This window comes from Eubalaena glacialis, chromosome 14, assembly GCF_028564815.1.
Source record: "Eubalaena glacialis isolate mEubGla1 chromosome 14, mEubGla1.1.hap2.+ XY, whole genome shotgun sequence".
Classification (NCBI taxonomy): Eukaryota; Metazoa; Chordata; class Mammalia; order Artiodactyla; family Balaenidae; genus Eubalaena; species Eubalaena glacialis.
In genome coordinates this window covers 3675358-3698533 of record NC_083729.1, presented here as the reverse complement: position 1 = coordinate 3698533, position 23176 = coordinate 3675358, and positions in this window count along the sequence as shown.

The following is a 23176-nucleotide window of genomic DNA, read 5'->3' as shown; positions in this document are numbered from 1 at the left end:
TTAAATAATTTGCCCAAAGAGGCCTTTTGACGTTATTACATTTTCCACTGCTTATACAACTGATGGTGCTATCTTGGTAGTGCTAACTTGCGTTCCTCTTCTTCTAAATTGCACCTGCTGCAGCTTCATATAAAGGAGTAAGAAGGAAAGTCATGTTGCAGGTGTACAGATTATCAGGTTATCAACTAAGAAATAGTGTTCAGTGTCTAAACCAGTAAAATTTTCAGACATTCTCTCATTTAACCTTCCAATGATAGTGTGATATAGGTGTATTAGTCTCCCCATGCTATACATCAAAATATGAGAATTAGAAAAGTGCATTGCATTGTCGAAGATTATATATAAGGAGGTGGTAAAGGCAGGACTTGGGCCCAAGTCGTATGAACTTAAACTTTGTCTTCCACAAATTATATCTTTCCTTCTAGAACCTCTGATCTAACATTTGCACACAAGTCTCAGTTCAAAGGAAACTCTAAATTCAGCGAACTTTCTATCATAAACATTTAGTCTGCTTTGGCATTTGGATTTCAAGAGCACCAAAATTAAACTCTTGCCTCGCCCCTGAATAACCCCCCTTAGCTATTTATTAATGCCAGAAATCTTACAATTGCAGTTTTAAGCTTTAGCGTAAGCCATTCAAGGATTTTTCCCCTTGACGTTGTAACACAAATTCTCCTAGGGCACTTCCAAATCAGGTCAAATACTTTACTTTTATCTTAATGTGGATAGTTTCTCATATAAAAATCACAAATCATCCACAAACCTTGCTTACTTTCAGCTGTACATGGCGATGCTCCAAGCCCCCTGTCTGGGCTGCTGTTTTCTTCCAGATGCAGATTCAAATTGGAAAGAAGCTCCACAGTTTGATGGATCCCAGTCTTTGAGCTCCCGCTTTGTGTTGAAGACTGTGACCTAGACTTTACTTTTTATCCCACTTAATTCTGCCAATGCCCCCCCGTCTGTCCAACCATGGGATTCGTTATTGCCATTTTGACGGATGAGGGCACCAGACACAGAGGCTGGTGACGTGTCCACTACCACATAGCCATTCAAGATTTAAACCCAAGGCTTCTCATTTTCAAGGAGGGCAAACTGCTTTTCAAACAGAAGACCAAGTTTGGAGAGTCCTAGAAAGACTGGAACCAAGGTATTCTGAGCCCCAGTCTCTAGGGCTGACCATATGGAATCGCTGACCCTCCCCCCACCTTGTTTGACACGGCAGGAGCTTCACACGGCTCCAAGGAAGCCCCAGCACTGCAGCCCCTGCAGACCCTCCTTTGTCCTCTCCATCTTCCTCGGGTCTCGTATGTGCTCCTGCCGCCCACCTGCCTGGGACTCTGTCTGCATCTCAGCTACTGATTGGAGAGGCCAGTTGGATGCTTTGGATGAAAGTGTTGGTTACCTCCCTGATGTTCTCACAATGAACAATTGCTTTTCTTTAATGTCCTATGTACAGGTGCCTCCAAAATTACTTAGCCTGGCTTTGCCACCATATTCTAGGTAGTTCGGCTTCCTGGGTCTACTTGGACTCTACTTTCCATATCTACCCAGTTTTGCTCTTCCCACCTAGAATAATGGGCCCAAAGCACAGCCTTTCCCCGCCTTGACATCATGCAGTAGGAAGAGTGAGCTTGGACTGAGCTCATTTAGGCTCCCCTAGGAACAGCCCCTGAAACAAAGATTTGAGTGTAAAGTTTATTTGGGAAGCTATTCTAGGAAGGAGACAGGGATGGGAGGGGATCCAATAAAGGATCTGTTATCAAACAAGTACGACCATAGTTAACTCAGTTTGATCCTCCTGGAGAAACCTGAAAGCCAATATGGACCACGTGTCTGAGAGCTCATAGGGCAGAGGGGCAAGGTCACTGGGACCAACATGTTGTTGGTCGTTAGGTGATATCCATCCCCTGGCATTTCCAGCCAGCCTGTGGGCAGACAGAGTGGGCTTTGGTGGCCAGGAAAAAAAAAACACAGACAAAATAACGCAGGTCCTAGCAGTTAGAATTTGGTGGCTTGCACTGAACTATCCAGGGATTGGGGATTTCAATAGGGTACTAACACTGGCATTGAATTCAGATTTCAGCTTTATGTAGCCTTCGGCAAATCTTTAGCCACTCTGAGCTTGAACTTACCAATAAAACTGTGAAGTAGTGATATTTCACTAATGACAGAGAGTCGTAAAACTAATGTCCTTGCTCTGTATCAATTAGAGATGTTATACATGTATAAAGTAACATATTTTATCTGTAACACATTTTATCTCACTGGGGCCAAGCCTTTTAATGGAATTCTGCCGTATTTCTGAATTCTACTCCAGAAGTCTTTGAGCAACAATCCTGGGGTCTATGCAGCTATCTTAAATGTGAAGTTGTTAGCAGTTTCCATTTAGAAAATATTTTCCTACTCTGGATCAGCAATGAAACTATAAGGTATCTTGTTTTTGTTTCTTCGCTTGTTGTTTGGGTTTTTTAATTTCTTCCTGACATAAACCCATGGCTTGCCTTGAGCCACTGGATCTTTATAAAGCCCTTGTATCTGGCTCTTGTTTGGGGCTGATAATTTTTCAAGAATGTTTGGGACTGTCTCAGAACTGACCTGAGATATATAAAGCAAGACCACAAAGATAAAAGGTGTTTAATTTAGGAAGAGACTGGGCTTGAATTCAGCCAACACTGGGTCCTTAGTCCCGTATGGGGAATGCAAGTGACTTGGGGCCCTGGGGCAGAGGTGGATGACCTCCACGAAGAAATGGAAAAATGACCCTCCTAGCCCCAAACAGACTCCCAGTGGCAGGTGATCTGGCTTCCGGCACCCCTCCAACAGTGATTGGCCGCCATCCAGATTCATCTTGGTAGTGTGTGAATTTAGCAAATAGCAGGAACCTGGCCTGTACCCACCAGAAGCAGTGAGTTGCAGTGGAGAGGGATTTAGACTAGGAGTTTATTTGGTTTGATATGGACAGATTTAGCATTTTGCAACTTTCAAGCAATTTGATCTTTGGATCTGGTCCAGACTTTGAAGCGAGACAGACCTTTTGCTCAAATTCCAGCTCTGCCTCTCACAAGTTGAGCCAGATAACAAATCTCTCTGTCTCCACTTTTATATAAAATGAGAGCAAAAATATCTACTTTACAGGATTATTGTGAGGCTTAGAAATAAGTCTTGTAAAATTCTTGGCACAGAATCTGTGCTCAATAAGTTACAGACGTCTCTATGCCTTTCAGACATTTTTGGTTGGATGGCCCATTATCGCTTTAAACTCAACAAGTCAAAATCAAATTTGTGTACTTTTTCCCAAACAGATTTCTCCTCTAATTTTCCTTTTCTAATACTTTTTCTATAATTTTTCCATCTTCCACTCTGAGTAAACTTGGCTTTTACTCTTCCATCTTTGAGCCCCTTCCATTTGGTAAGTTGCAAAGCTACTCATCAACAAACCAAACTGATGGAAGGTCACTAGATCTCTCCCCGTCCCCATTCACCTCCACGCTGCTGCCTGAGTAATCACCTAGAACATCCCATTCACCCTATGCAGAAAGGTCCTCCAACACTTCTGTGAGTGACATGAAAGTCCTTCACCTGATGTTCGGTGTTATTTTTCAGGAACGATGTAATGTGCATGGAGTTTACAGAAGCAAATGCCGTTGATGGAGACCAGTATTGAGTTCACGACTCTTTGCTGAGAAGTCAAACTAAGACAGGGTCCATCTGGGGGTTCATTAGCATAAGAGTTAAGACATGGGAGTGAGAGTGGATCCTGGAGGTCCTTGAGGAGTCAGGGTCTGGAATGGGGCAGAAATGTACATGAGAAGTTGCGTTTTTCCTGCCCAGCATCACACATTTTTCCTGGCCACAGACCCCTGGATTTCCCTTGGGGACCACCACTCCCTCACCCTCAGACAGTAGCTCAGATAGGTCTGCAGAGGGTGCCCCAGACCTGACCAATCAGGGCAGAAATTCCCTCCTGGGCAGCAATGCCTATTCAGTTCTGAACATGAGCTCCAAGAAGCATCAAACCTAAGGAACTCCAAGACTTGTGTGGTGGTCTACTAGAAAGATGTTCTACTTCTACTTTTCCTAAACCTCAGAACATCTTACATCTTGCCTTTGCATAGAAAACGAGACTGAAACCAACACAGAAAAAAGTAGGCCTGAGAGATGAAGACAGACTGGGCCCTGATAATTCCATTTAGCTCCTGGATCAAAGCCACCTCAAGATATACCCCTGATTTGCCTAAGCCAGTAATTTGCGTTTTCTGTCACAACCCAAAAATTCCTGAATTGACACACCAAAAAACTATGAAAGTTTTGATGACGACATTATGAGAATATTCTATATCACATCTACGTGCTATTGAAATAAAAATTGTACTATTTTCTGAATGATTTATGCAGGTCCACTTGTGCACTGCATTGTACTTGCCCTATCCTCTTGCTGGCATGGCCATAACCCTTGGTCAGAAAAGGTCACTCATTGAATCAGGAACAAACAGGCTCTGTGCAACTTTGATTTTAGCCTTTTCTCATTGCTGTCATCTCCATCTTCACTGCCTCTCCCTTTCCGCTCCCAAATCAACCAGCCCTGTAGGGTTTAAGTTCACTTCATCTTTTTATGAGTTTGGTGAAGTAGCATCTCTTGACAATATATTAAGTCTACAGTTTCCCTGATCACCTCCTCTGAATTACCAGAGCATTAATTCTTTATGCATCTCTCTACAAAACCACATTTCTACATGTGGTTTAGGTGTAATTACTTCACCACTGTAAGTATCTGATCTCCCAGGTCAGATTTTAAGCTCCTTCAAAGCACAACCTGTATGTAATCTTTCGGGAGTGTAAATGCTCCATCAAAGAAGCTCAGTGCTTTTCTAGAGTGGCTAGAAGAGAATGTTCGTTCAAAGATGCACCTTTTTCTAATATTAAAGAATTATCCAATCATTTATAATTTTGTAAACTGTAATCATATAAGCTTCTTTCCTTTTTTAAGCAATGTTTTGTGAAGCACTCATATTCTACCAGCTGTATCTAGAGCTGTACCCATAGTAATTATATTTTCCCAACTGTCTTTCTCTCTTTCTCTCCGTCTCTCAACACACACACACACACACACACACACACACACACACACACACACACACACACGCAGACACACAGAGCTGATTATTTGATGGAGAGCTTTTTCTCTGTTTTAGGGTTTATTCCAATTATTTTTTGAAGGCTTTGCTGCTAATAAGTCTAATATAAAACAACATTTTGAGAAGCCAACAAATATTAATCAAAACACTCAAGACCAGATGATTATATTTGGTTTACCTGGGTGTTTTGGGATGCCTATTCTCATGAATGAGATATCATATCGCATGCATACAAGACAGTCATCTCTTCTGTAGTAACATTCTTTACATTTGTGTAATAGGATTACGTATGAATGAACACTCCATGATGTACTACAAAGACTGCTATGACTTTCAAGGGCTCTACTAACGGAATATGCTTGACAGCCCCTATTCTGGACTGAATAAACTCGCTCTTCGCAGTGGAGGTATGATGGGGTCGTGATGAGTTTATGCAATGATCCATGGGCAAAAGAATTTTAATGTGAAATGCAAATAGTTAAAAAGCAGTTACTTGGGATTGTGTAACTCAAATCCATTACCTTATAGACTAATCCATTATGCGGCTTCTACGCTCTTAGAGTCTTTTTCATCTCTGAAAAAACTTATTTTCTTGAGTATAGTGATTAAAAGCCCAAACATAATGGTTTGAGGCTGAGATGGTTAAATGGATATCTTAGCCATTATTTTGTGAGAAATATTTCTCTTGGGCAATAAAAATAAACCTAGCAGAAAAGCATTTGCTCTGAGCATTTTCCCATTATCCATTTGGTTTTGACAAGTGTCTCTATTAGTGAACTTATATGTCCTGACTTTCCCTCAGGTTTTTAAAGCACGAAGGCAATATAACTTCTTCATTTCTTCAGACTGTATACTATAGACTGAATATCTGTGTCCCCTCAAAATTCATCTGTTAAAACCTAACCACCAAGATCATGGTGTTAGGAGGTGGGGCTTTTGGAAGGTGGTGAGGTTTTGAGGGTGGAGCCTTTATGTGGGATGAGTGCCCTTACAAAAGGGACTTCAGAGAGTTCCCCGCTCCTCTTTCTGCCGTGTGTGTCACAGTGAGAAGGCTGCTATGAACCGAGAAGTAGACCCTCACCACTATCAGTGCCTTGACCTTGGACTTCCCAGACTCCAGAACTTAGAGTAATAAATGTTTATTGTTTGAGCCACCCAATCTGTGGTATTTTTGTTATAGCAGCCCAAATGGACTGAGACATACATTTATATTCTTGGGTGCAAACACATATGTGTGTGTGTGTGTGTGTGTGGATGCGTGTGATGGAATCAAGTGTATTCGGATTGTCTTGCAGAGAATGGAACCTCTCCTGGGCTTGACCATGGCTGTGTATGAGCCAAAGTTGGACTTGCTGGGTTTCCCTAATGAGAAGGCAAAACGCAAACCCTGGAGGGACCCAATTGCTCCATGGAGCACGTGAGCACAGGAAATCTAAGGAGGTTTCCTGGATGGGGACTGAAATAGAGTGGTTGCCATTGAGGATTTATCTTTCACTCAAGGCACTAGTCACCCTGAGTCCCAGCGCATCTGTGTGTGCAAACATACAAAATTTGGGAAACTTGGAGCTGTGTCTTGAGCGATCATGTCCTATTTTTCTTCTTATGGTCAGGAAACACCCTGAACGTAAAAATTTGTAGTCATGCTGTTCCAATAACAATGATTTAATCTCAGGTATTTTAAGGCAGAAGCTAATCACCCAGGAGTTTGGAAGAATCTTCTCCTTTCCTATAGCTACCCCAGCACCAAGGAGCACCAATGAGGAATAGAATCATCCTTCGTCACTAATTATTCATTCATTCATTCAACAGTCATTTCCCAAGCACCGATTGAGCTAATAATTTCTAAGCTGGAGGTCAGAGGCAGGCAAATAAGAAAACAACTTCACCCAGGATAGAAAATGTTTTGTTCAGGGATGCGTTTCTAGTCTGCACTCCATGAGACATAGTAAGACAGATGCCTGAAAAAGAAATGGCTTCTTTTTCTGAGTTTGGGGGAGGGGATCTCTTGATATCATATTAAATGATTTTCTTCTTAATGAAACAGACGCTAAGGATACTTGTCTCACCCCAAAATTTCTTTTCAGTTTTTGTTTTTTAATGGTATGCTTTTGCTGTCAGTCGTCTTTTAATATATTCAGGAGAGTCTTTGTTTATTTTACTGCGTGGTTTGCCCATGGACATTTCTCATTGTATACCTAAATGAATTCCTGTAGAATATAAGGTCTGAGCTGTTTTTTTCTTTCGCCTTCTATGGTTGATCTTTATTAGTCCCTAAGCTTGTGTCACTCATTTTAAAGTCATTAGTTAAAATAAAAACAGAAACATTTTGGTCGGAAAGCACACAGAATGAATTCATGTAAAATTTTCAGCTAACTCCTTGGTTACCAGCTGCCTGAAACAGCAGGCCTGCAGCCCCCAGGCAAAACCTGTTTTTGAATGTGATGTATATTTTGGTTCGTCTAGACTCAGGTAGAAAGAAGAATAATAGAGCAAAACCCCTCTTGAATGTTCAGCTTTTCCGAAGACCATGGTATCTTCCCAGCCCCCCAAATCAGGTCATTTATCTACAGCCCACGTGTAGGACTAAACTACTGCAGTATTTAAATATTAGGCAATGTATATTGGCATCCAAATAATTTAGTTTTTATCACTTTTCACAGCACAGTGTATCCATCATTTATTTGACCCTAATAGCTAAAATTTAATAATAGTAATAATTCCTGCGTTATTACCCAGTGTTTCCATTTTTTAGGAGGAAATTGACAAAAGAGAATGCAGGTCTGGGGTGGCCATCGTGAGGATGTCCGCAGGTGTAGGAGCTGGGGCTCTGAGCTCTGTTCCCTCTCTGCAGGGCCCATCCTCCCCTGGCATCAGAGTGTGCCTTCCACAGGGGAAAGCTGGACGCTACCTGGTTTTGAAACAAGCCCGGTTACGCCCACACATGGCGGAAGCCCGGGCACGGGCCTCTGCACGGCTCACCCTCAGCCGTGCTGGGGTCCCAGGAGCTCCTGCCATGGAAGCCTTTCTTACCGGAGCCCACAGGACGCTGGTGTGGCTGCTCAGGTTCCTGTGTCCTTGGTTTCCCTTCAGCGTCTAGTCTGCTCTGAGCCCCGCCACTGCGGGGACTTTATGTCACTCCGCACAGCTCTGCTTGGAGCCTCACCCTCTCCATCGAGGTCACGCCATCAGCCCCTCCTCTTGCCACCTTCCCACGAGCGCTATCTGGCCTGGTCCCCTGATGCTCAGCTTAATTTTCAGTGAATGAAACTTACAATGCAGCTCACAAGTGCCTCAGAATCTTCCAACTGTCATCATCCCAACGAGACAGTGATCCGATGTCTGTCGATGGCCCTTAATTTTGTAACACAAAAAATGAACTCTTGGGCTTCCCTGGTGGCGCAGTGGTTGAGAGTCTGCCTGCCAGTGCAGGGGACACGGGTTCGAGCCCCGGTCTGGGAAGATCCCACGTGCCGCGGAGCGACTGGGCCCGTGAGCCACAACTGCTGAGCCTGCGCGTCTGGAGCCTGTGCTCCGCGACAAGAGAGGCCGCGATAGTGAGAGGCCCGCGCACCGCGATGAAGGGTGGCCCCCGCTTGCCGCAGCTAGAGAAAGCCCTCGCACGGAAACGAAGACCAACACAGCCAAAAAATAATAATAATAATAATAAATAAATAAATAAAATTTATTTAAAAAAATGATCTCTTTGTTCCCATTTCATCCTTAATGTCTAATTTAAATATGAAAAACTTGTCCTTGATAGGATGAAAAACAGGATGAAAAACAAAGAAAATCTCAAAATCACTGAATGTTGGGAAGATATTAATATCTCTTAGACTGGTGTTTCTACATATTAGCAGGGAAACATTTTCACAAGAAACTTTACAAGGAACCTCAGCTTGTACAGTCGCTACTCGTCCCTCCTCTGTTGGGAGGGGCTTGAGGGGAAGGCTGCCTCGGGGTGGGTGGGTGCTGGGTTCATGGCCCTCCCTCCTGTTTTGCTCCTAGAGGAAGGTCCAGGCTCCAGGAAACCCACTTTGAGAATCCACTGACCTGAGACAAGCTCCACATTTTATGTTGGAGCAAACAGGGAAGTTAAGTAAGTCCAAGGTCCCACAGCTGGTTGGTGACAGAACGAGTACCCAAGCCCACACCTCTTGAAGCTCCAATCAGAAACCTCTCTGCGTGTTTCCAGCTGGGATGAAATAGCCCCATGGGTCCTCTCTTGATCTTCCTTCACTATCGATGGCAAGAAAAACCAGGTCCTTTTCTTGCTTATTCCCCTGCAGAAGTGGGCAACGTGGGGGATGCTAGGGACATGCTGCCCTCCCCATCTCACAAGATAAGCCCCGGCCCCTGTTCTCCAGCCTGTGTCTTACACCAGTTCTGTGTTCAGCAAATGTGTTCCCGGTTCTGACCAGATGGTGAGTAGCTTTCTGTGGAAACTTCTGGGTGGTCTTCAGGAACTGCCCCAAGCCAAACACTGCTTTCTTGCCGTCAGTCTGAGAATTTCCCGGAGTTAAAGAGCGGCTTCCAGCCCAGCATCACCTGAAGTCAGAGGGCAGCTGCAGCACAGGCACCGGGGCCAGAACTCCTCCTGTTGGGTGGCTTTGCAATCGCCCGTTGTCTCCCTCCTGAGGAAAGCTGTTGCTGCTTTGTGCATCTACTCTGTCCTTAGGGGCCCGGCCACATCCACCTGCAGGTGCTGGAGTCCGTTTCCCAGCTTTGGCCCCGTGGCTGTGATGCTCCACAAGCCTGGGATGTTTGGGTCCCCTGACTCTGCCCGGCATCTGATGCAGGACCATGTGGGTGTGGGTGTTTGCTGAAACACCTGCTTTCCGGTGGCAATGAATGAACGCCACTTGGCAGATAAAAGAACCTTGCTTCTTTTCATCTATAACGTGAATCTAATCAGAACCCAGGACGAGCAGGTCAGTTTATCTTTGGAGTGAAATAACAGAATATAGTGAAAAAACTTCAAGCTAGAAGTGAAAAGAGACTTTGGATTTTAGCACCAATTTGCTCTTGATTTCTCTCTGATCTCCAACTTTCTGCCTCTACTTAGCGTTGCTAAATATTGCATGGGACAGACATCCTTACACACACACACAAAAATGTATATACATTGTTTATCTGAAGTTCATGTGCAGTATAGCATCATTAATGATAAACACTAGCTCTCTTCTTCTGTGTTCCATTTGGTTCTCTATCTCTGCCTCTCCGTGTGTGTGTGTGTGTGTGTGTGTGTGTGTGTATGTGTGTTTTACTATAAAGTACTGTGTATATTCAATGCCCTTCATCCCTACCCTCCTGCTTCATAGATACTTGGGGAGTGAATCTAGTTTGTATCTGTCCAGAGCACTGCACGGGTTAAGCGCGTTTGTTGACACAAATTAGTTTATAACTGTAACTTTCAAGGTCTTAATCTGAAAGAATGAGTAATTCCAGGAATTTTAGCTCCGGGAGAAGGCCATTAAGAGAGATGAGGGAGACTTTTGGGAAAGAAAAACAACATTCAGTGGTTCTCTATTACTATCAGTAAAAAGCTGTCTGCTCTGCTGGAAGGTGAAAGTAACCACCTAAAATATTCTGAAATCAATAACAATGGGAATGAGTTTCTCCCAGAAAATGTGGGTCCCTCTATGTTTAATTTCTCTCAAGACTTCTAAGTCTGCCCCTTCACCTTTGCTTTGATTAGAGATTCTCTACAATGAATGGAGGAAAGTGATCAATCTGAAATTATTCAGGAGCTGCTTTGCCATAACTTCCCCGTTTCTGCCAGGGGATCTTGAAAACGGAGGCAGTGTGGTGGAAATATTTATGGAGAAGTGGTTTCTTGAACAAGAACATAGTTATTATTTCCTTTAAGAAGCAATTCCCTTAACATCATCCAGCATGGGGCTTCCGACTATCCCTCAAGTTTGGGTGAAGAAAGGAGTGTTGTGTCCAGAAAGTAATAAAAAGTTGGATGCTTCCAGAGTCACTCTTTCTGGATGCAGCCTTGTGTACTATGCAGGTGGCATCTTCCAGAACCAAAGCGTTTTTCTCTGATACTGCTGTGAGTCAAACATAGCATTCTTGTTTTCATCCCCAGAGCACTGGTGCCCTTGTTAAAAAGTCCAGCCCCCATCTTGGTGCTTGCAGAACAAAGCCGTGCAGCTGGCAAAAGGCTGCCAGATAAGACTCTGGTGAGCACAGGCAATGGTGTTGGTTACATATTGAAGCTTTGCCTGGAACCATCCTTCTGTCAAGCTCTCAGTCTACTGTGGTTCTGGGCACTGGACCTGTTTGATCCCTGTGGCAGATGAGTCTAGATTGATTGCCACTAGTTCACATTTCAGCCATTGGCCAGTTAGCAACAGAATCCAAGGCATTTTCACACTCATTTGTAATGCCTGAGAGTCCTATAATTGTGTTTGAAGAGGAGAGATTCACTCGCTCATTTATTCAATCAAAAGATTTATTGAGCATCACTAAGTAGAAGGCACGGTGCTAAGCATCAGCTCTTCAGCTCTGGACAGCAAGTGATCATCTGCCCTTGATGATGATAGTTTGGTTACTGGGGGACGTGCTTCACAGGTACACACCGTGTACTAGGTTCGAGAACACAGGTGAGCATGCGGTACTCCACCTGCGTCGCTGAGGGGGCCCTAACCTTTCCCGTGTTGGAGGAGATGTCTCAGAAATGCTTCCTTAAAAAGACGACTAAGAGAAAAAGCACAGGTTAACTGTCCGTGCACGTGACCGTGCACATCTCCAGACTTTCCCTGGGAGGAAGAAGAAGAAAGCTGGAAGAGAGTATTGCGGTGAGACGAAGCCCTAGGCGGGTAGGCTGGCCATGCCTGTTCTTCCCCACCGTGTCCCCAGCAGCCAACATCAATATTTATGGGCCTCATTATTAGTAGGGCTTTAATATTTCTGAAACTGAATTAAGTGTGAAGACTGAGCAGCGCCATAGAGCCTTGGGGATCTAGACGGCCCGCTGCTTCCACGGCCACACAGAGTCCACCGGAGTTCACACACGCATGTCCCCACAGGAGCATCGTGTGCTCAATGGACGAGAGCCTTCATGAGACAACCGTGTGAAAGTCCACGCACGGCGAAGACAGCAGGAGTGCCCACTTTCAGGAGAAAGCTTCCCTAGGAATCTGAGAAAGAGGAACACCCAGGATGTAAGGGCTCCCAGCTGCCCAGGGAGCACCACCCCTAGAGGGAAAGAGGCTGATCGCAGACCGTCTTCATCTGATAAGCTGTCCAGGTTCAGGGGGCTGTGCTTCTGGGCATCCCCCCTGAAGAAATGGTTAGCAGGGATTAAAAGGCAGACTGAGCTTTTTGCATAGAGTGTTCATTTCAGTGCTATTTATCATGGTGAAAAAGTGGAAATTGTCCCAATCTCCAACAGTAATGGAATATTTGAATAAGCTATGATACAATCATGGGACAGACTATGAATCATTTAAGTAAGGGCTATAAAGAATTTATTGGTATTTTCTGATTGAATGTTGAATGATAAAAACATGATGCAAAGTTACATATACAGGATCAAAACTGTCAAATTATACACGGGTTTCTTTAAAAAAAATAGAATACCTCTAGTCATATGAACAGGGTTTGAATTCAAGAAACTAGAAAACAGGCCAAGAAAATAATCAACTTTTGAATATGTACATATGGAATGATTTCAAGAATATAAAGGAATCATAGAGTGACAATGTCAGAGGTGGCTTTAATCTTAAAGATGATCATTGCAACAACTTAGTTTTTGGATGCAGAAACCGAAACCCAAGAGAAATCATTTGTCGTTGATTAAGTTAACGGCAGAGCCAGTGTTAAAATGTTGTACTTTCACATCTTTGCTCTTTTAAATTTCTTGAACGATTTTTCTTCATTCTCTGATGTCACTGCCTTTCCCACTTCCCTCCCTCCTGCCTAACCCAGAGAAGACCCACCAAGGGCTTTGGCAAAGGTGAGTGAAGCCGAGCTGCTGGTGCCTCAACCAGGCAACCTCACTGCAACTCTGCTCTGTCCACTCCAGCTGAAGGCATAATACAGCACGAAGGACGGAAGGTGATGCTATAATGTGACACCTCGGTTCTGCTGTGATTGTTTAAACATTCATTTGAAATGTGAATAGTTTGTTATTAGTAACAAATTATTTTATATTCACCCTACAACTCATCTTGGCACAGACTTTATGCTTCAGATCTGTGCTCTGGGCTCAATGTTCCTTCCTCCTAAGATCTGACTACTCTTTCAGAGGAGGAAAAGCAAACTTAAAAGACCCCTCATCACTGAGAAGAGCATCTGAGAACACCAGAATCCAGGCTCGGCTTCCTAAGATGTAATGGAAAGACCCTGTCAAATCAATGGCCCCCTTTCTTCTCCTGTTTCTCTCTGTCCCACCTGGGCAGGATGGCAGAATAACGTGCAGACCCCAGCAGACCAAGACTCGGGTGTTCAGAGCCTGTCACGGGAACTGGGGACCTTCAGGAATCCTCTGACCATGTTTCTCACACTCACAACTAAAGGTCATCTTTTATATGAATAAAATGGTCAATTATCAGAAAAGAATAACAATCCTAAATGTGGGTACACTTAATAGCAGAGCTTCAAAACACATGAGGGAAAAAATAGAGGTTAAGGGACAAATAGGTAAAATGCACACTCATGGAGAGAGGTTTTACATCTTTCTCAGTATTTTACACAACAAGTACGCAAAATGTGAATAAGGATGTAGAATATTTGAATGACACTATCAGTCGAATTGATCTAATTGACATTATATTATATTACAGGAACACCACATCTAAAATTAGCACAATCCAGTATTTTCAAGTGCTCATTGATCAGTCACCAAGGTAGACCATACGCTGGGCCATAAAATAAGTCTCAGTAAATTTGGGGAAGTTTGAAATCTTACAAATTATGTTCTCTTGTCACAGCACTTGAATTAGAAATCAACAACAATTTGATAGATAGGAAAAAAAACACACAAAAGAGTTGGAAAATAAACATCACATTTCAAAATAACCCCTGGGTCAAAGGAAAAAAATCATGAAGAAGGAAAATCAAAAAATATTTCAAACTAACTGGCAATTAAAACAAAACATATAATATGTGGAGGATGTTCCTAAAGCAGAGTTTAGAGGGAAATTTATATTTTAATGTTTATACTGAAGAAAGTTTAAAATCAAAGATCTGAGATTACACAGTAAGAAGTTAGAAAAAATTTGGAAATCAAATCTAAAATAAGTAGGGGGAAAATAATAAAGGAAAAGCAGAAATCAATGAAATAATAAGCAAACAATATTGAAAAATTATCAAAGCTAAAATTTGGCTCTTTGAAAAGATGGATAAATTGAATATACTGATCAAGAGTAAAAGAGAGAAAACACAATAACCAATACCAGAAGTGAGACATGGATGCTAAAGAGCCCACAGATATAAAAGTATAACAAACGAGTATCATCAACAACTGTATGCCGATAAATACGTAATGGACAAATTCCGTGAAAAACATAATTTACTAAAAATGACACAAGAAGGAATAGAAAATTGCACTAAATTGTATGTATGAGAGAAGTTGAATTTATAATTGAAAACCTTTCCACAAAGAATTCTCTAGATCTAGATATCTTTACTGGTAAAGTTTATCAAACATATAGAGAATAAATAATAAAAATCTTACAAAAAGTTTCCCTAAGAACTTGTTATTGCTTTGTACAGATTTTCTACTTCTTCATGATTCAATCTTGATACTTCGTGTTTCTAAGAATTTCTCCATTTCTTCCAGGTTACCCAAATTGTTCAGATTATTTCTTTTACACTCCTCTTTATTTCTGTGGCATCAGTTGTAATGTTCCCTCTTTTATTTCTGATTTTAGTCATTTGAGCATTTTCTCATTTTTTTCTTAGTTAATCTAACTAAGGGTTTGTCAATTTTCTTGATCTTTTAAAAATAACAACTCAGTTTTGTTGATTTTTTCATATTGCCTTTCTAGTAACTATTTTGTTTATCTCCATCCTAATTTGTATAAATTCCTTCCTTCTGCTGGCTTTGGACTTAATTTGTTCTTTTTCTTGTTTCTTGAAGTATTAAGTTAGGTTACTGATTTGAGGTCTTTTTTCTATTTTAATATATGCATTGACAGCTATCAACTTCCGTCTTAGCACTGCTTTTGCTGCATCTCACAAGTTTTGATATGTTGTGTTTTCATTCTCAATTGTCTTAATCAATTTTTTAAATTCCTTTGTGACTTCTTTGACTCATCTGTTGCTTGAGTGTGTTAAACAACACGTTTGTTTTGTTTACTTATTATTTATTTTATTTCCATATATTGTGAATTTTCCAGTTTGCCTTGTGCTATTGATTTCTAGTTAGATTCCATTGTGATTAGAACAGGTACTTTGCATGATTTCAATCTTCCTGAATTTGTTATAACTTTATTTCTGGCCTCACATGTGATCTATCATGAGGAACGTTCCATGTGCACTTGAAAAGAACTTATATTGTACTGTTGTTAGGTGAAGTGTTCCATATAGGTCCGCTAGGACCAATTGGTCTTTAGGGTTTTTCAAATTCAAATTCTGTATTTCCTTATTGATCTTCTGCCTCATTGTTTTATCCACTATTGAAAGTGGGGTATTGAAGTTTCCCGCTAGTATTGCATTGCTGTCTATTTCTTCTTTCAATTCTTCCTCATATACTTAGGAACTCTGAGGTTTGGTGCATAAATATTTATAAATCTTCTTGGTGAATCAACCTTTTTATTATTATATAATGTCCTTCTTTGTCTCTTTCACAGTTTTTGATTTACGGTCTATTTTTTTTCTGATTTTGGTATAGCTACTCCTGCTCACTTTTGGTTTCCATTTGCATAAGATATTTTTTCCCATCCTTTCATTTTCAGTCAATGTATATACCCTTAGATCTACAGTGAGTCTCTTATAGACATCACATAGTTGGATCATATTTGTTTTTGTTTTTTAATCTATTCAGTCAATCTTTGTTAATAGTTTTCTGTAAGTCTTGTAGTTTCTTTGTCCTTTCTTTCCTCTCTTACTGCTTTTCTTTGTGCTTCTTTGGCTTTTTACAGTGATATTATTTGAGTCCCTTCTTATTCCCTTTCGTTATATTTTGTAGATATTTTCTTTGTGGTTATCATTGAAGTTACATAAAACAACTTAAAGTTTTAGCCTCCTAGTTTAAATTGTTAATCACTTAACTTCAACTGTGTGCAGAAACTACTCCTTTACTTAATTAAATTTTTATCTACCAGGAACAAGGCAATTAGAGAAGTTTAAAACATTCCATTTACAATATCATCAAGAAACACAAAGTTCATGGTAGTAAATAAAAGACATGCAACAACTCTATTCTGAAAACTACAAAACACTGCTGAGAGATATTTTTAAATGATCTACACTAAGAGAGAGCTAGTCCATATTCATGGATTAGAAAATTCTATGTTGTTACAATTGCAATTTTCCCAAATTCGATCTGTATACTCAACGCATTCCCAATCAAAATCTCAGTAAGTTATTTTTGTAGAAATTGACAAGTGGATTCAATTTATATGTAAATGAAAAGTAATTAAAAAAATACAATCTTAAAATGAAGAACAAAGTTGGAGGATGAACACTCTCTGATGTCAAGATTTACTAGATCACCTTACTAACCAGGACAATGTGCTCAGGATAGACAAATCTATCAAACAAAAAAGGAGTCAAGAAATTGACCCACACACATGCATTCCATTGATTTTCAACAAAGGTTATAAGGTAATTCCGTGGGAGAGACTAAAGTATATTTATCATATGGTGCTGGGACAAAGAGAAATAATAGTGTAAAACATTAACTTGACTGCCACCTCATGCCATCATGTAACTGTATCATAACATAAAACATAACATTTCTAAAAGAAGATGTATGTATTTTGAAAAATTATTGTGACCTTAGAGTAGACAAAGATTTCCTAGGTAGGACATAAAAGCATCAGCTATAAAAAGAAAAAAAATGATAAAATTGCCTTCATGAAAATTAATAACTTTGGCTCATCGGAAGTCTATTAGGAAGATAAAAAATCAGTTGCAGACTGAAAAAAATACAAATGACAATACATATAATTAGCAAAGGACTTATATCTAAAATATATATATAGAACTCCTACAAATCAATAATAAAAAGACAAGCAAGCCCAATTAATATGGGTAAACTACTTTAACAGACATTTCACATGGAAACATGTAGATGGGCAATAGGCACATGAATAGAGGCTCACAATCATTCGTCTACAAGGAAACACCAATTAAGATCACAATGAGATATATAAAGGCTCACACTTTTTACCTGGCCAAAAACATGCCATCAACCAAGTCAAAATACAGAAGACAAATAGAAAATAACATATATGTTAAAAAATTTAGTGCAATACCACTGCACACTCTCTAGAACAGCTAAGCATTTTTTGAAAAAAATTGATGATAAGATGTTGAACCACTGGAAATCTTAATCATTACTAGAAAGAGCATAAAATGTTAAAAACACTGGAAAGTTGTGCGGTGCTTATATGTGTTCCAGCAATTGCACACCTAGGCGTTTATCCAAAAGAAATGAAAACCTTTGGGCACAAAAGGACTGGAACAAAAATATTTGTAGCATCAATACTCGTAATGCCCCCAGATTGAAAACAACCAAAATGTCCATCAACAGAAAAATTTGTAAGAATTTATAAGCAGTTATTTGGACATAGATTCAGTGGAATATTACTCAGCAATAAAGACGGAACTACTCATATTTGCACCAATATGCACTCAAAACCTTCATGTCAAAGTTTGTGAAAGAAGCCGGGTATAAAATAAACCTATACGATCCCGTTTGGGTGGAATTCAAGAACACGCAAAATCAGTCTGTAGTCACGGAAAGCAAAAAACCTGCTGTCAGTGTGGAGTGAGGGAATGGATTGTTAGAAGGCTTGAAAACTCTTAATCTTGATGGGCAAGAGTGGTTACCCAGGGGGTTTACATTTGTTAAAACTCATAAAATTGCAATTTAAGATCAGTGCACCTTACTGTAAGTATATTTTACTTCAAGTTATATATGCATATGTAGGTGATCACCTTCATCAAAGCCCTCATTCTTCCCTTGGTGCAGCTCACAGGCAAGCCTAGCACTGGCTTTTAGCTGAATGCCCAAAGGGTCTTTGTTCTCTTTCTCCAAAAAGATGGAGCATGTGGCAATGGAGAGGGTGCTGGCTCTGGAGTCCAATCTGGCTCCACTTCCGTTTCTGTCTCTTACTTTCTGTGGGAATTCAGACTGCTACTTAACCTCTCTAAGAATAACTTTCCTCATTTCCTGACAGTGAAAAGTAACATCAAACTCATAAGATTGTTGAGAGAATTAAAGATCAGGAAAATCTAAGTGTATTGATACTCTCATTGAGGCTCAGACAGCAGATACTAATTCCATTCCCTTGTCTGTGCACAGGAATATATAAAGGAAAAATGCCCTAAAAAACTCATCTACTGAGCTATGACTTTTGAAAGAATTTTCTATTTACCCCATTGAAAAGGTTTCTCTCATTTTGCAACCTGTGTTTATGTGCCTTAGCACAGGTACAGAATCTCATATCCACAATTACTTGGTCTCTGATAAGAGAGAGGACTGCAGACTCATGACCTCTGTCTTTCTGGTTAACACTCGTCACCTCCTCTTCAGAGGACAGGTACCAGAAGCTCCGAGTGGGCAGAGCAGCTGTCAGGGAGATCGTTAGGATGTAATGTGGTCTCCACACAGACATGAGTTCATTTACTTTGTATGGATTTTCTAACCAAGCAATGAGGAAGCAGAAAAACATGTACAGTTAATTGATAAAGTAGAAAAGATCAAACACATCTCAGAGAGCAAAGCAAACCTTCCCTTTAACTGTAGATGTTCCTAATTTGGAAACATCTGAAAATGATTTCCTTGTGAGATGTTCAAGTTCAAGAATGGAATATGGGCCTTTTCTAAGAACACTCTATCTGGGTTGTGGTTTATAATGTAGGCATGTCAGAAATATTCTGTAAGAGGTTCTAGGAAGAGGAAAGGGCCATATGGTCCATCATTCCGGACTCTCTGTTTTAGTTTAATCCTGCCGGCCTGCATTTTCACTCGGCCCTTTAATCCCTTCCTCTTCCAGAAAAAGACCGAAGTGGTTATTGAACTCATTTACACTGTTGCCTTCAACAGCATAGTCTTGTAACCTTTTCCATATGTTTCTTAGCCTTCACTTTAAAATAAAAGAAAAGCTGCCCACCTTCCTTCAGTATTTCTGTCTGTTCAATGTGTCAATTTTAGGCTTCAGTCTTAACTGTTTACCAATAAGAAACATTCAATTTCTATCTATTTGGTTTAGTTTCTACATAGTCCTTGCTTTTTTTCTTTTACTTTAATTTCTTCAATGACAGATCGCTGTCTTTCAAAATAAACTTACGACTTGACAATTTCATTCCACTCTCAGTTTTCCAGAACTGGAAACTTTCCCCACGTAAATACATAGCTGGAGAGAAAACTGGCCCTGTGTATCAGGGTAAGGTAAGTTATGCTGCAGTAACAAACAATCTGAACCCTTAAACACTTAGAACGACACAAGAATTTTTCTGGCTCACACTGTATGTTTAATGTGGGTCAGCATTTGGATTCTACTCATTTTAGTCACTCTGGGGCCCTGGCTAATGGAAACTCCATCTTGACACATGTTTTTGTGATCACTCCATCCATGGGATGGAAATATGGTGGATGCACATGACTTTTTTTTTAATATCAATAATAAGTTTTTTAAAAAATTTATATTGAAGCATAGTTGATTAACAATGTAGTGCTCGTTTCAGGTGTACAGCAAGACTGAATTCTTCTCTTTGGAAGTGACACAGTTCACTTTTGCTCACATTTTACTGGCCGAAGCAAGTCATATTGCCACTTAATGTTAAAAGGGTGGAGAAGTATACTTTTGTTCCAGGAAGGAGGCATTCTTAGAGGATGGGGTGAACAGCTGTAATGACTACCGTGCCATGTGACGTGGAGGGTATGGACCGGATACCCTAAGCTGATGCAGCTGGTTTGGGCACTGCTTTAGTTTATCTGGGCTGCTATAACAGAATACCATAGCCTACATTGCATACACAATAAACATTGATTTCTCACAGTTCTGGAGGCTGGAAAGTTCAACATCAAGGTGCCGGCAGACCCAGTGTCTGATGAGGACCTGTTTCCTGGATTGAAGGTGACTGTCTTCTTGCTGTGTCCTCACAGGGGTGGAGAGTAGGATGAGAGGGAGCTCTCCGGATCTCTTTTTATTAGGGCACAGATCCCACTCATGGGGGCTCCACCCTCATAACCTAAGCACCTATCAAGGGCAACATTTCCAAATACCATCACGTTGGGGACATAGGCTTCAATATGTAAATTGTGAGGGGACATGAACATTCTGTTTATAGTAAGGAATATGGCGGTGCCTGGTTGGGATTAAATATTCTGCATGTTTGAGCATGGGCATTGCAGAGGAGTTTATGAAGCCTTGTATGGTGTCAAATGATTTTCCCATGTTCTCACTAAACAGTGCGCTCTACCTTCTTTTGACTTGATTATTTCCTTGAAGGGAACTTGAGTTATTTTTAAACATACATTTTCACACCTAACAGGATATTCCTCCACTGTTTCTTTGCAGCATGCCAGCACTATGATTTGCGCAATATCGATCGACCACCGTGAGTCAAAAATGTTTCCAGAATGGAACATAAATGACAAAATGGCATGACAAGGCATGCGCTCTCGTGACAGGATGGCACAGCGGAGACCTCATTGAGTGGGGACTGCGCAGTCGGAACACTCATTAGCCGGAGGCTGTTCTGGAGTCTGTGGGGCTGTCCCTGATCGAATGATCATGCAGATCTCCCTCCGTGTGTAAAGAACTGTATCAGAGTCAATTAGTACTGTGCAAAATACATCAGTGTAATTTGGCACAGGTTACGTCATGTCATCAGCTCACTTTCCGAAAGACGCTTCAAACTGCTTATCATGGGATGGAAAACTTCTAAAATCTGCTTCCCTCAGCCTTTCCAGCACCTCTAGTTATGCATGTTATATTTTAGCAATAGTGAACTACTTGCTAATTTTCCAAGCACAGCAGCTGCTTTCAGGCCTCTGTGCTTTTTTTTTTCTTTCAAAGCTGTGTTCTTAGCACAGAATACAGTATCATTTTCTGCCCATCATAAATCCCTCTGTTTCAAGCTTCAGGGTGAATGACATTTCTACCATAACGACTCTTTTGTTCCCTGTAGTCAGAACACATCATGTCTTTCCTTTTGTTTGTACCTATGTTATAAGGCTTATTGAATTTTTGCTTGTTTGGATGGTAGAGGATACAGTCCAGCCCCACTGATGACCAGAACTAATTTCACAGATCTGTTTGCTTAAGGACAGCCTCTTACTGTTCTGCAAGGGAACCTATTAAATCTCAGTGAAAGAGAACAATCTTTCCAGAGAGAATTGAACCAAAGAAGTAGACCACCTTTTTTATGGAAGTACAGACCCTCCAGCTGAGTTGTGATGCGGCTCGGCGATCCAGAGGTGTGGAGTTGGATGTCGCTGACAAGTCACGTCTTGTTATTTCCAAGTGGCACACAGGAAAGACGGAAAAGAAGCTGAACAGCGTCCTCAGGTTGAGATGTGGTGCAAGGGCGGGAAAGGTGGGAAGAAGTTGGGCATGGAAACTAGATTTTGAAAGGGACAACAGGATCCCTGGGAGAGAAAAATAAATTACGTCTATCCCACCTTAAGTATGGATGGAATGTGGCCCCTGTTGATACTAAGCAAGGGGTCCTGGGAAGAATGGAAATGGAGCTGTAATGTAGAGTCCTGTCTGATGCTTTGACACTTAAATTCCCTCCCTCTCAGCCTGCCTGGAGGCACATATAACATCAGGAAAATGAGAGACAGGCAGTCAGCTTGAGGAAGCACCACGCTGAGGTCCCAAGCAATGGCCCCTTGGGAGCTGCCCTTCCTCCTCCTCCTCCTCCTCCTCCCTCATAGACCAGAGACGGGGAGGGCACTCCCTGCAGGACAAAGAGAGGGTGAGCAGGAAGCCAAGAGTGGACGAATGCCACCATGGGAGCCCGTGGGGCTGAGTACTGGCAGGTCACTGGATGTGTGTCAGCGACATCTATATCAGACAAGACGCAGGGAAAGCAAGAACAGCCATCACGACAGAGGCGCTGGCAGAACTGTGACTTGGATATAAGACGACATCATCTTTGGGGGCTCCCATAGCATCTCAAGAAATGGGAAGGAAGAGCTGCAGCTCTACATTTGTCAGGTGAGGGGTGAGGGACTACTGAGCCAACCTAGATGTACCTAGATGTAAACCCTCAAAATGACCTTAACAAGGATCCTGCCATTGGTGGGGTTTTGGAGATATCTGCGTTGCCTGAGTGTTATTTGCAGTTGCATTGGTTTTTCTCACCATGTGATGCACCCATGTGGCCATGCACCATGTCCTCTTCTTCACATCTTCCACACTTGTATTCCATGGTGGGCACTAAATGCAAATCTGTTTTATTGTTGTTGTTTTGTTTTGTTTTGTTTTTTGAAACAGTAACAAAAATATGGGGTCCTAAACCACAGGGTAACAACATTTCTATTTTGGCCAAGAGTTTTTAAAATATAATTTTAGATAAATTTCTGGTTGCTTATTGATTGACTTAAATTGTGTTTACCTTTACCAGCGGTTATGACAAAAGGCTCCTTTCTAATGACTTTTGATTTCTGTAGCTCCTTCCTCCAAAGCTGTAAGAAGCCTGGGTCTTTTCATATTATAGTTCATGCTTAGCTTACGCATAGGTAGCCTCCGTTATTCAAATTGTAGCTGAATACCCAGAGAGAATTGTTAGAAACTTCTTTTTCTTTCATCCCTTTAGTTTTCCTTTTTTGAAAAAAAAAAAATAACATTTTTAAAAAGAAATTGATGAATACCAGATTTTTCACCGCAATTTTGCCCTATTTTCTA